Raw genomic sequence first — 11343 nt, forward strand, 5'->3', positions numbered from 1 at the left:
TGGCTTGGGTTTTCCATCTTTGGCTTATCGGGAGTTGGGTTCCGGTTTTATTACTTGCCAGCTATGACTGGGACAAATTCCTTTACTTCCCTGAGCCCCAGTCTCCTTGTCTAAAATGTTATCTACGTAGGTAGGATCACACATGGAAAACGTTGAAGAATGTGTGGCATGTTTCCAGGTATTCAAGTATATTAGTGCTGACCCCTTCTCTGGAGAAGTTGGAAAGCTGACCCTTGAATACTGGAGTCATTGCCAGGGCCCTCCCTGGACAGCTGACCTTGGTAATGATCCTGGTACCACCAAATGCCATCGCATCCCGTTCCCCGGGGCCCCCTGCCCCAGGTTAATATTTAGAAACAGGTGAAATTGGCTTCAAATGAACAAGGGCAACCTCCAAGAGGAAGAGCACAGGACAAACACCGCGTGGTGTATATGAGCACCCCGGGCTTTGCTTGGCTGGTTCCTCCAGCTGGCTGGTCGGGGCACAAGCTCTCTGGCGGTAAGGGAGGAGAGGAGTTTTGGCTTATACCTCAGGAATGACCCTACCCATGCCCACTTCATATGACTGATCTCAAAGGCTCTGAACATGGTTTACCCAAGCACTCCTGCCTCCAGAAGAGTTTCCGGGATTGGGGATATGTATGAATGTGTTCAGGCCAGCAAGGGTAGAGTCTACTATGCCGGCCTATTTCTTCTCACACCTGAAACCGTTTGATCAGCAAATCTCATCAGCGCTATGTTCCAAATACGTCCTGAACTCAATCACCTGTTACCCCCTTCCTCCGCGCAGTCCGGGAGCACGCCGCCATTGGCTCTCACCCGGATTCCCACAGTACCTTCCCTCACTGCTCTTCCTGCTTCTGCCCAAGCCCGTCCTCGGTCTGGTCTCTTGAGTCGTCCTTTCAAAACAAAATGAGATGATGTCATCTGTGCTTCCAGACAAGACAGAGACTCGGGGACCGTGCACCGCAAACACCTGCGGAACTGGAAAGAATAGTCGATATGGCGGTTTTCAGACGTAGGACCGCAGGGGTTGGAGGACGGCGATTCCTGAGGGGGCCAGACAAGCGAGGTAGCCCTACTTTTGGCTGAGTTTACCGCCTGAAGAGGATTTCCTGGCCGCCGTGCAGGGAGGGGGCCCCTGGCTAAGGCCGGCGGCTGAGTTCACGGGAAACTGGAAGGTGAAGGCCATGGGAATTCACAGGGCCAGACCCCCGCCCAGGGTCCTCGCGAGTCTTCAGCGGATACTGACAGCGGCGTGGGCGGAGACCACGTGACGCCGGCAAGACCCACCCGAAAGGCATGGGGGGGGGAATCCTGGGGTGACAGGGCGGCCCTTAACCTAGGGCTGATCTCGCCCCCCTCCCGAGGCAGCACCCTTTGAGCACCCTTGCCTTCGCCCACGAATGACAAAGTAGGTGGCAGTGTTCCTGTTCCGGGCCCCTTGTGAGCGCGGGGGACTGGTCCGGCCGCCCCTCTCCGGTGGCTCTTGCGCAGCCCCAGGGGCTTTCCTCACGCGCTCGCCCTCCCCGAGAAGCCAAGACGCCAGGGGCCGGCCTGCGGGTCTGCAGAGTTCGGCCTGTGACGCTCGCTTTGCTCCAGGACTTGGCAAGGTGAGCACACCTGCCTGGAGCCCCGCCCCCCGCCCCCCCGTCTCGGTGTTACCAGGCCCCCGTGCCCTCCTGTAGCAGATGTGGGGGCGCAGCTGTGGGGGCGCTTCGTTTGTTTCTCCGCCCTCAGCACCGCCGCGTGCTGCCTGGTGGCCCGGGTCCCAGAGCCATTCCGTCTCCAGTTTCTGAGTTGTTTCAGATGGGAGAGTGAGTTTACTCTCCATCTTTGTCAGAAGAAATTGATGAAAACTTCCAGTCGTATAGAAACCTGGACACACGTGTTTATAGAAGCTTTGTCACTGCCCCAAAAAGAAACAGTCTGAATGTCCTTGAGCTGGTGAATGGATGGGCAAGCTGTTGTCCATCCGTCCTGTGGCGTACCCTTCAGTGATAAAAAGCTCTGTGTGCCAATATGGGTGCATTATGCTAAGTGAAAGAAGTCAGACTGGAGAAAGTACCTACCGTATCGTCCCATTTCTGTGCCGTCCTGGGAAGTGCAACACTGTAGGGACAGAAAACAGATGAGTGGTTGGTTGATGGGGGCTGTAGGTGAGCGTGGGGAAGGCTCTAAAGGGCAAGAGAAGCTTTTGGGGGGTGATGGAGCTGTCTGTGGTTGCTTGCTTGTACACAGTTGTCCAAATTGGCAGAACTCTACATTAAAAATGATGAATTTTATTGTATGTAAAGGATGTCTTAAAAATTTACAATTAGTACTCTTTGCTCATAGCCTTCCAGTTTACCTTATTCATTCCTCATAATTGCCCTGAAGGCTCTATTGTTCTGCCCTTGTTGCCTCTTTTTTTTTTTTTTTTTAAAGATTTTGTTTATTTATTTGAAAGAGAAAGAGATACTGCGAGCGGGGGTGGGGAGGCAGAGGGAGAGGGAGCCTGATGGGCTGGATCCCAGGACCATGACTTGAGTTGAAGGCAGATGCTTAACCGACTGAGCCACCCAGGCAACCCCCTCCCCCCAACCCCGTTGCCCCTTTGATATCTTTTTTCTGCTGACTCATAGCCTCATTGTTCTCCTTGCTGAGCCTCAAACATCAGCCTCCTTTTGTCTCGGGACCTTTGCACATGCTCTTCCTCTGGATACTCACAGGAGTCATTCTTCTATTCTAATCACGTCTCTGCTAAAATGTCATCTCCTCAGAGAAGATATCCCTGGCTATCACATTTACAATACCATCTCCCACCAGTGCAGATACTTTTTCCTTATCCTGCTTTATTTTAAAGCATTTATCTCTAGCAGACATATATCTGTTTACTTGTTTATCACGTAATCTTCTCTAGGATGTAAATTTTTAAATTTCATGGGAACAAGGGCTGTGTCTATTCTCTGGGGAAATCTAGATCCTATCCCCGGCCCCTTTCCTTGAAGGGATGGCATCTGCAGAGGCCGGGGGTCTCTAAGGATGTGCCAGTCCTGCCCAGAGGGAGGGCAGCCCCTTGGGGCCAGAGTGGACTTTGAGGTCAGTTGTCTGAGCCCTTGACAAGGCAGAGCATCTATAGATGGCTTTCAGGTAGGCCATGGGAAGGGCAGGAGTCCTGGGCCCTGGCTTCTTGAAGTGTGGTCTGTAGACCACCAGCGTGAGCAGCACCAGTCAGCTTGTTAGAAAGGGTTTCAAGTCCCACCTTCCATCTCCTGAAGCAGAATTTGCTCTGTAGCAAGTTTCCCAGGTGATTTGTGTGCATGTTCCCCAAGTACGTCTCAAACTACAGGCAGGTGTGGGTCCCTGGCCTGAACCTGGTTCTCACCCTGGCACTGCCTGCAGGAGGGTTAGAAAAGCAGGGCTTTGTCTTGCCCATTGTTCTCCCTCGTCTTTGGCCGGAACCAGGAAGCGTGGAGGCCTCTGGGAACAGGCTGGAGAGCCCCCAACCCTGTATAGTAATGACGCAGGCAAACACAGCTTGAATTCCTAGGGTCCCAAGTCACCTTCCTGCAACATATCAAAGTCTTATTCTATTCCTGGAAGGCAAGTATAATTGTCCCCATTTTACCCATGGAAAAAGCAAAGCACTGAGAAGTTAAAAAACAAAACAAAACAAAACAACCCACCTGAAACAACTCCCCAGAGATGTAACTCTTAGGTAACAGAGCTAGAATTTATTTATTTATTTATTTATTTAATTTATTTATTTTTCCCAGAGCTAGAATTTAAACCCCGTGCATTTTGTAAAACAAGTGGACAATCATTTATGGATATTTGTGAATACTAATACGCTTAGTCACTACCATACACTGAGTGCTTGCTGGACTGGGCCCTTCTCTGAGTACTTTACATGTATTCAGGCATTTAGCCCTCAGGGCACTCCTGTGAGGGAAGAACCGTTATTGTTAGTCCCATTTTACAGGTGAGGAAATGGAGACCCAGAGATGTTCAGTATTTGTAAAGAGTCTGGAAAGATACACATCCAGCTGAGATCAGTGGTTGCCTCTGAGGAGGGAGGTTGGGGATTGAAGGGGGATCATTGACTCTTTAAATCTTCAGCATTGTTTAGAACTATGTAATCCATTTACAGTAAACATACAGTTTTGAGTCGAGGTGTGCGTGCCTCTAAAGCCCAGATCCTCTTCGTGGCCAAGCCATCTTACAGGTCCTTTCGACTTCCCATTCTGTCTTCTCTCACTGTCCGTGGAGCACGGGGCTTCTCCCTGCCCTGCCTTTGTTCCCACTGTCCCCTCCCACCCTCCAGCTGGATTCACCTTATTTGGTCGCTAGTTCTATTTCAGATGCCACTTTCCATGGCATTTACACACACGTGGATTACAGTGCTCCCCACATCATGTTTGAAATCTCCCCTGAGCTCCCCCACTGCACTGATGTGCTGGGCAGCACCTCCCTCTCCCTGCTCTCTCCTGGTACCCAGCCCAGGGTCACACTCAGGGCTCTATCATGCTCCCTGGGATGGCTTGCTTTTCACGGAGGGCTAGCTCGTGGAGATGGCTCTGGACCCAGAGCTGTGAGAGCCAGGCCCCTGCTCTGGCTTCAGGCTCATCTCTCTGGGATTCAGCTTCCTTCCTTCCTTCCTTCTTGTGAAAGAGGAAAGAATGTTCTCTGCCCACCAACCTCCTTTCCACACCCTCTCTTCCAGAGATGAGGAGGCTCCGCTGTGAGAGTCTCTATGTTAGCCATGGTATAATTCCTGGCTCCCTCTTGGCCTCCACAATGGAATCACTTATGCTCTGACTGTGGAATGCAAAAGTAGGCCTGTCTCTGCACATGCCCAGGTTAGCTGCTGAATGTCACCGTAGAACATTCCATGAATATATGCACATATATAGCTATATCTGTCTGTATATGTATATAATAGATGACGTATTTTTAATTAATATTCTATTTTAAGTAAACTTAAGAATTTCTTTTTTGACCTATGAATTATTTAGAAGTGTTTTAAACATCACATTTGTGTTTTATATTTTATTTTTTAAAGATTTTATTTGAGAGAGAGAGTGTGCGCACGTCGTGTGTGAGTGAGCATGGGGGTGGGGGAAGGGGCAGAGGCAGAGGGACAGGCGGACGCCCCCCCTGAGCAGGGAGCCCGACATGGGGCACGATCCGAGGACCCTGAGATCAATACCTGAGCTGAAGTCAGACACTTAACCGACTGAGCCACCCAGGTGCCCCTATTTTATATTTTAAAAACTATTGTTTGCTATTTTGACTTCAATAGCATTACAGTCAGAGAGCTGAATCTTAGCCTAGGTTTCTTAGAAAACTTGTCTAAATTAAAGGTACAACTTAACACCTTGTCATGGGGTTCCATCACAGGGAAGCAGGAGTCAGGAGAAAGGGCTGTGAGGCAAGGAGAGAGAGAAAGCCAGCACAAGGTGAGGTGTTCCTGAGCTGACCACAGCTCCATCAGCTGAATCACAGGACTGTCCCTGGGGAACTAGGGCTTCTCTGAATAGTTCCATCCTGGGAAGAAGGATGAGTAATTTATCTGCCGGCTCCGTCCTGTCTCCTGTCTTCCATTATTCAGTGTTTGTCCTATAGGTAATAATTTCCATGTTATGTTACTCAGCCTTTCCAGGCAGCCCTGGGGAAGCCAGAGCTCTGTGGGGGCAGTCTGCTGGCTCTGGGTGCTGGAGTTACTGTGGCTCCCACCCTGGTGGGCTCAATGAAGACCACCCAAGCCAGAGCCGGGCCCTGGCCCCAGGTGGGGGATGGGACTGGTGTGGTGTTAGAAATGATGGCAGTTACCAGGGCTTTGGAACCACGGAAATGAAAGGGGCCAGAGCTGGGTCCATGCAAGGCAGGAAGCTGGGCTTAGAGGTAGGAGGATGGGGGATGTAGGCAAGGCTGGGTTGGAGATTGATGGGAGCACAGAACTGGGTCTGGTGGTTGCCCATACTACTTTTGAGATGTGTTGAGACTTTATGGCCTAGTACGTAGTTGACTTTTTTACAAATGTGCTTGAGAAGGATATTTATTTTCTAAGTGTTGCGTGCAAGATTCTACACCTGTTTCATATTATTTAATCTTCTCTACTAATATTTTACCTGCTTGACCTAAATCAATAATTGAGAGAAGTATGCTGCAGTCTTCCTCTGTGATGGTGGTTTTATCAATTTCTCTTTGTAGTTCTGTTAGTTCTTTTAGGGCTATTTTATATTCTGTTCATACAAGTAAGAAAAACCTATTTACTGAGAAACATTTCAAATATACAGAAAAGTAGAATAGTAAACATCATTTGATTTCACACTTGATGACATTTTGTCATATCTGCTTAACTGTTGTGTTTTCCCTGAAGTAAGTTACAACTTCATGTCATTTTATCCCCAATATTTCTGCATACATGTCTAAAATTAAGGATATTTTTATAAAGTATAATATTGTCACACATAATGAATGATTCCTTACTCTCATTTAACCCCCAGATCCTATTCACATTTCCCCAGTTGCCTCTTTGCCCAAATGTCTTTTGCTGCTAATTTGTTCAATTCAAGACTCAATCGGAGAGCTCGTATTTGGTTGTTACGCCTTTCATGACATTGACTTATGGAAGAGATTGGGTCACCTGTGTCATTGAATGTTGCACCTTCTGGATTTATCGGTTCGCTTCCAAGTAGTGTCATTTAACTCATTCTTCTAACTGACATATTTCCTATTAGCTGGAAATTAGCTGTAAAGGTGTAGATTAAGCATTTTTGTTAAGGGGCCTTGAGGTGATGCAGTGTGAGGTATACTTCATATTCACCTCAGGAGGTGCATAGTATCTCATTATTCCACTGTTAATGGGCAGGGTGATGTCAACCTGATCCTTGATTTTAAAGTTAGATTTTCCTCTTGAGATTAGCAAGAAATCTGTGGGGTGATACTTGGGCATTAAGCAACTATCCAGTTCTCCATAAATCTTTCACTTAATGCTTTTCACCTCCATTGATGATTCTTGCCTGAATCCATTATTTCATTAGAGGTTGCAAATTTTCTGTCATTCACTGATCTTGATTAGCTACATTTTTTTCTGGGTGAAGAAGAGCTTCCCCTCCCCACCTCGAGCCACCTTGTAACCTGGAGGTAGATTTCTGTGGTGAAGCAGAATGACGCTTGTTCCCCCCCCCCCCCCCCCACCGCCTGCCTTGGAATGCTATTTCAGAGTAAGGACTTGGTATGGCAGCCACGTCCAGTGGTGACAAAGGGATTGAGGGTTTTTTCCTTTCTTTTTTTTCTTTTTGTTTACAGGTTTTAACTTACTTTATCTTCCTGGTGAACTGATCCTTTTATGACTATCTAGTGACTTTTATCCTAAAGTCAGTTTTGTCTTTTTGTCCTAAATCCCTGTTTACAAAAAAATGTTACATAGCTTTTCCAGCTTAAATTTGGTAAAGTGCTTGTGTTCTAGATCTTTTTCAATCTTTTTTATTTTTAATGGTTCCATAACCTAATGTTTTGGGTGTGTCTCTTATAAATAACACAAAGCTTGATTTTACATTTTTATCCTACTCTATATATTAGTTGGTGAGTTTAACATTTATTGTGATTATTGATAACTTATTTTTACCATCTTACTTTGTACATTTTGTTCCATTTTTTTCTGTGCTTTCTCTCCTTTTCAGTCTCTTCTTCCTCTCTCCGAGATTGTTATTTTTTGGTTGCTTTTCCTTAATGTATTTCTTGTTCTTATTATCTTGGAAGCTAAACACTTTATTTTCATTCTTCTGGTGGTTACTCTTCTGACCATTTAAAATATAGTACATGCACTTTCTGTAACGTAACTTTCTTCAATATTTAAATTTCTTGAATAATTTCAGAACTTTAGGATATTTTAACTCCAACTATCCCCTCCTGACTCACATGGTATTGTTATCCTGTATTTTAGTTAGGTTTTAAAAAACCCACAAAATAGATGTTATTTTACGTAGACAAAGTTCGTTTAGATTTATGTACACTTTTACCAGTTGTTTCATTATGTCTTCTTGCATCTCCATTCTTCCTGTGAGGATTGTTTTTCTTTCTAAAGTATATACTTGAATTTACCCAAAGGATACAAAAATACTTATTTGAAGGGATACATGTACCCTGAGGTTTATAGCAGCATTATCTACAATAGGCAACTTATGGAAACAGCCCAAGTGTCCATAGATAAAGAAGGTGTGTGTGTGTAATGGAATATTACTCAGCCATGAAAAAACGAAATCCTGCCATTTGCCACGACATGGATGGAGCTAGAGAGTATTATGCTCAGTGAAATAAGTTAGTCAGAGAAAGACAAATACCATATGATTCACTTATATGAGGAATTTAAGAAACAAACGAACAGAGGAGGGAAAGAGAGAGGCAAAAGAAACAACAGACTCTTAACTAGGGAGGACAACCTGATGGTTACTAGAGGGGAGGTGGGTGGAGGGATGGCGGAAATAGGTGAGGGGGATTAAGGAGGGCACTTGTGCTGAGCACTGGGTGATATATGGAATTGCTGAATCACTATATTGTACACCTGTAACTAATAATACATTGTGTATCAACTAACTGGAATTTAAATAAAAATTAAAAGTACAGTACATACTTGAGATTTTCCTTTAGAGAAGACCTGTTGGTAGTAAACTCTATTGTTGTTTTCCTGAAAATGCCTTAATTCTTAAAAGGTAGTTTTGTAGAATTCACAATTCTCTATTGTCTCGGCACACGAAGATAATCTTCTGGTTCCTTTACTGCTGTGGGGAAGTCTGCTGGCAGTCTAACTGTGGTATCTTTTTATTTTTATTTATTTGTTTTTGTTTTGAGAGAGAGAGAGCACACAAGAGCACGAGTGGAGGGGCAGAGGGAGAGGAGAGAGAGAATCCCAAGCAGGCTCCATGCTCAGTGCGGAGCCTGGCGCCGGGCTCGATCCCATGACCCCCAGACCACGACTGCAGCCGAAACCAAGAGTTGGATGCTCAATTGACTGAGGCACCCAGGCGTCCCTCACTGTAGTATTTTTACGGTGTTGTAGGCAGTCTGGGTTGTTTCTCTGGCTGCTTTAAAGAGTTTCTGTTCATTTTTGGTGTTCTGAAGATTCACGATCATGTGCCTAGGTGAGGATTTATTTGAATGTTTCCACCTTGGTTGTATGCGTGTATACACCATGGTGGCAAATACTCTATGTGAGGGTTCATGCCTTTAATGAGTTCCAGACATTCTCAGCTGTTATCTCTTTAGATGTTGTTTTTCCTTCATATTTCTTTTTTTTTTTTTTAAAGATTTTATTTATTTATTTGACAGAGAGAGACACAGCGAGAGAGGGAACACAAGCAGGCGGAGTGGGAGAGGGAGAATCAGGCTTCCTGCCGAGCAGGGAGCCCGAAGCGGGGCTCGATCCCAGGACCCTGGGATCATGACCTGAGCCGAAGGGAGATGCCTAATGACTGAGCCACCCAGGTATCCCTAAAATACTTATTTTTTTAAACAGAAAATAAGCATTGGTGAGAATACGGAGAAATTGGAACCCTTGTGCGCTGTTGGTGGGAATGTAAAATGGTGCATTCCTTATGGAAAACAATAAAAAATTAAAAACAGATACCATATGATCCAGCAATTCTACTCCTAGGTATACACCCCAAAGAATCGAAAGCAGGGTCTTTAAGAGCTATTTGCACACCCATGCTCACAGCAGCATTATTCACCATAGCCAAAAGGTAGGAGGGACCCAGATGTCCATTGATGGACGAATGGATAAACAAAATGTGGTATAAATAATGGAATATTATTCAACCTTAAAAAGGAAGGAAAGTCTGACCCAGGCTACAACCATGGATAACCTTGAAGACACTATGCTAGGTAAAATAAGCCAGGCACAAAAAAGGCAAATACTATATAATTCCACGTACATGAGGTACGTAGAGTAGTCAGAGGCTTCATGGAGACAGAAGGTAGACAGGTGGCTTCCAGTATTTCAAGAGAGGAAGAAATGAGGAGTTAATGTTTAATGGGTACAGAATTCTGGAAGGCAAAAACAGCCTTGGAGATGGATGGTAGTGATGGTTGCACAATAGTGTGAATGTACTTAATACCATTGAACCGTATACTTATAAATGGTTGATAGTAAATTTTATGTGGGCTTTAAATTAAAAGTATTTTTTTTTTAAAATATTTTATTTATTTATTTGACAGAGAGAGACACAGCGAGAGAGGGAACACAAGCAGGGGGAGTGGGAGAGGGAGAAGCAGGCTCCCCACAGAGCAGGGAGTCCGATGTGGGACTCGATCCCAGGACCCTGGGATCATGACCTGAGCCGAAGGCAGTCGCTCAACCGACTGAGCCACCCAGGCGCCCAAATTAAAAGTATTTTTAAAATATCTTAAAATGTGGAAAAAACACCCATTTTAAATTTATTTAGAGATTCATAAATTATTGGCGGTCCTATAGTGTGATAGTTCATAGCATGAACACTGGAGTCACAATGCTTATATTCACCTTACCCATATGTAACCTCAGGCAAGATACTTAGCCTCATTGAGCCGTAGTTTTCTTACCCATAAAATGGGGATGGGATATGAATGGCACTGATCTCGTAGGTTTGTGTGAGTCGTAAATGACCCAGTACACAGCAAAGCACTTAGAATAGCATCTGGCACATAGAAATATTCTACAGTATCAGTTTTTCTTATAATCTGATAATTCTAACATCTAAGGTCCTTGAGGTTCTAAATTTGCTATTTTTGATGATTCCCACTCCTGGGGTTTTCTTTTTTAAAAATCTTGGCCGGTCTTTGATGGTGAGCACTGGTTCTGGGTTTAGTTCTGATCTCAACTTTCCTAAAGGTCTTCGTCCCTTGGACAACCCAAGTTTTTAGTTAGTTTGTTGCTTTCAGATCTCTGTCTTCGTTTCAGCTCACAATTCTGATAGTTTTGTTTTGTTTATTTGTTTATTCATGTTTTTATTTGGCCTTTGAGGACTTCTCTTATTTCCTGAGAACCTAGTAAAGCATTGTCAAGTATATTTATCTAACATCTGACCAGGAGGGTCCTCAGAATACCCGGGCCCCCATACAGTGGCCAGAGAAGTCCATGGGGCTTAATTCTCTGACCATTTGAGTGCAGGACTTATGCTTATGTCCCCAGAACCCCATTTAGGGACCACCTCAGACTTTGCAGGTGATAAATGTCTTTTTTTTTTTTAACTTTATTATGTTATGTTAGTCACCATACAGTACGTCATTGGTTTTTGATGTGGTGATCCATGATCCATTGTTTTCGTATAACACCCAGTGCTCCATGCAGTACGTGCCCTCCTTAATACCCATCACCGG

Source organism: Leptonychotes weddellii, chromosome 11 (genome assembly GCF_054177405.1).
Source record: "Leptonychotes weddellii isolate Sample4059 chromosome 11, ASM5417740v2, whole genome shotgun sequence".
NCBI lineage: Eukaryota > Metazoa > Chordata > Mammalia > Carnivora > Phocidae > Leptonychotes > Leptonychotes weddellii.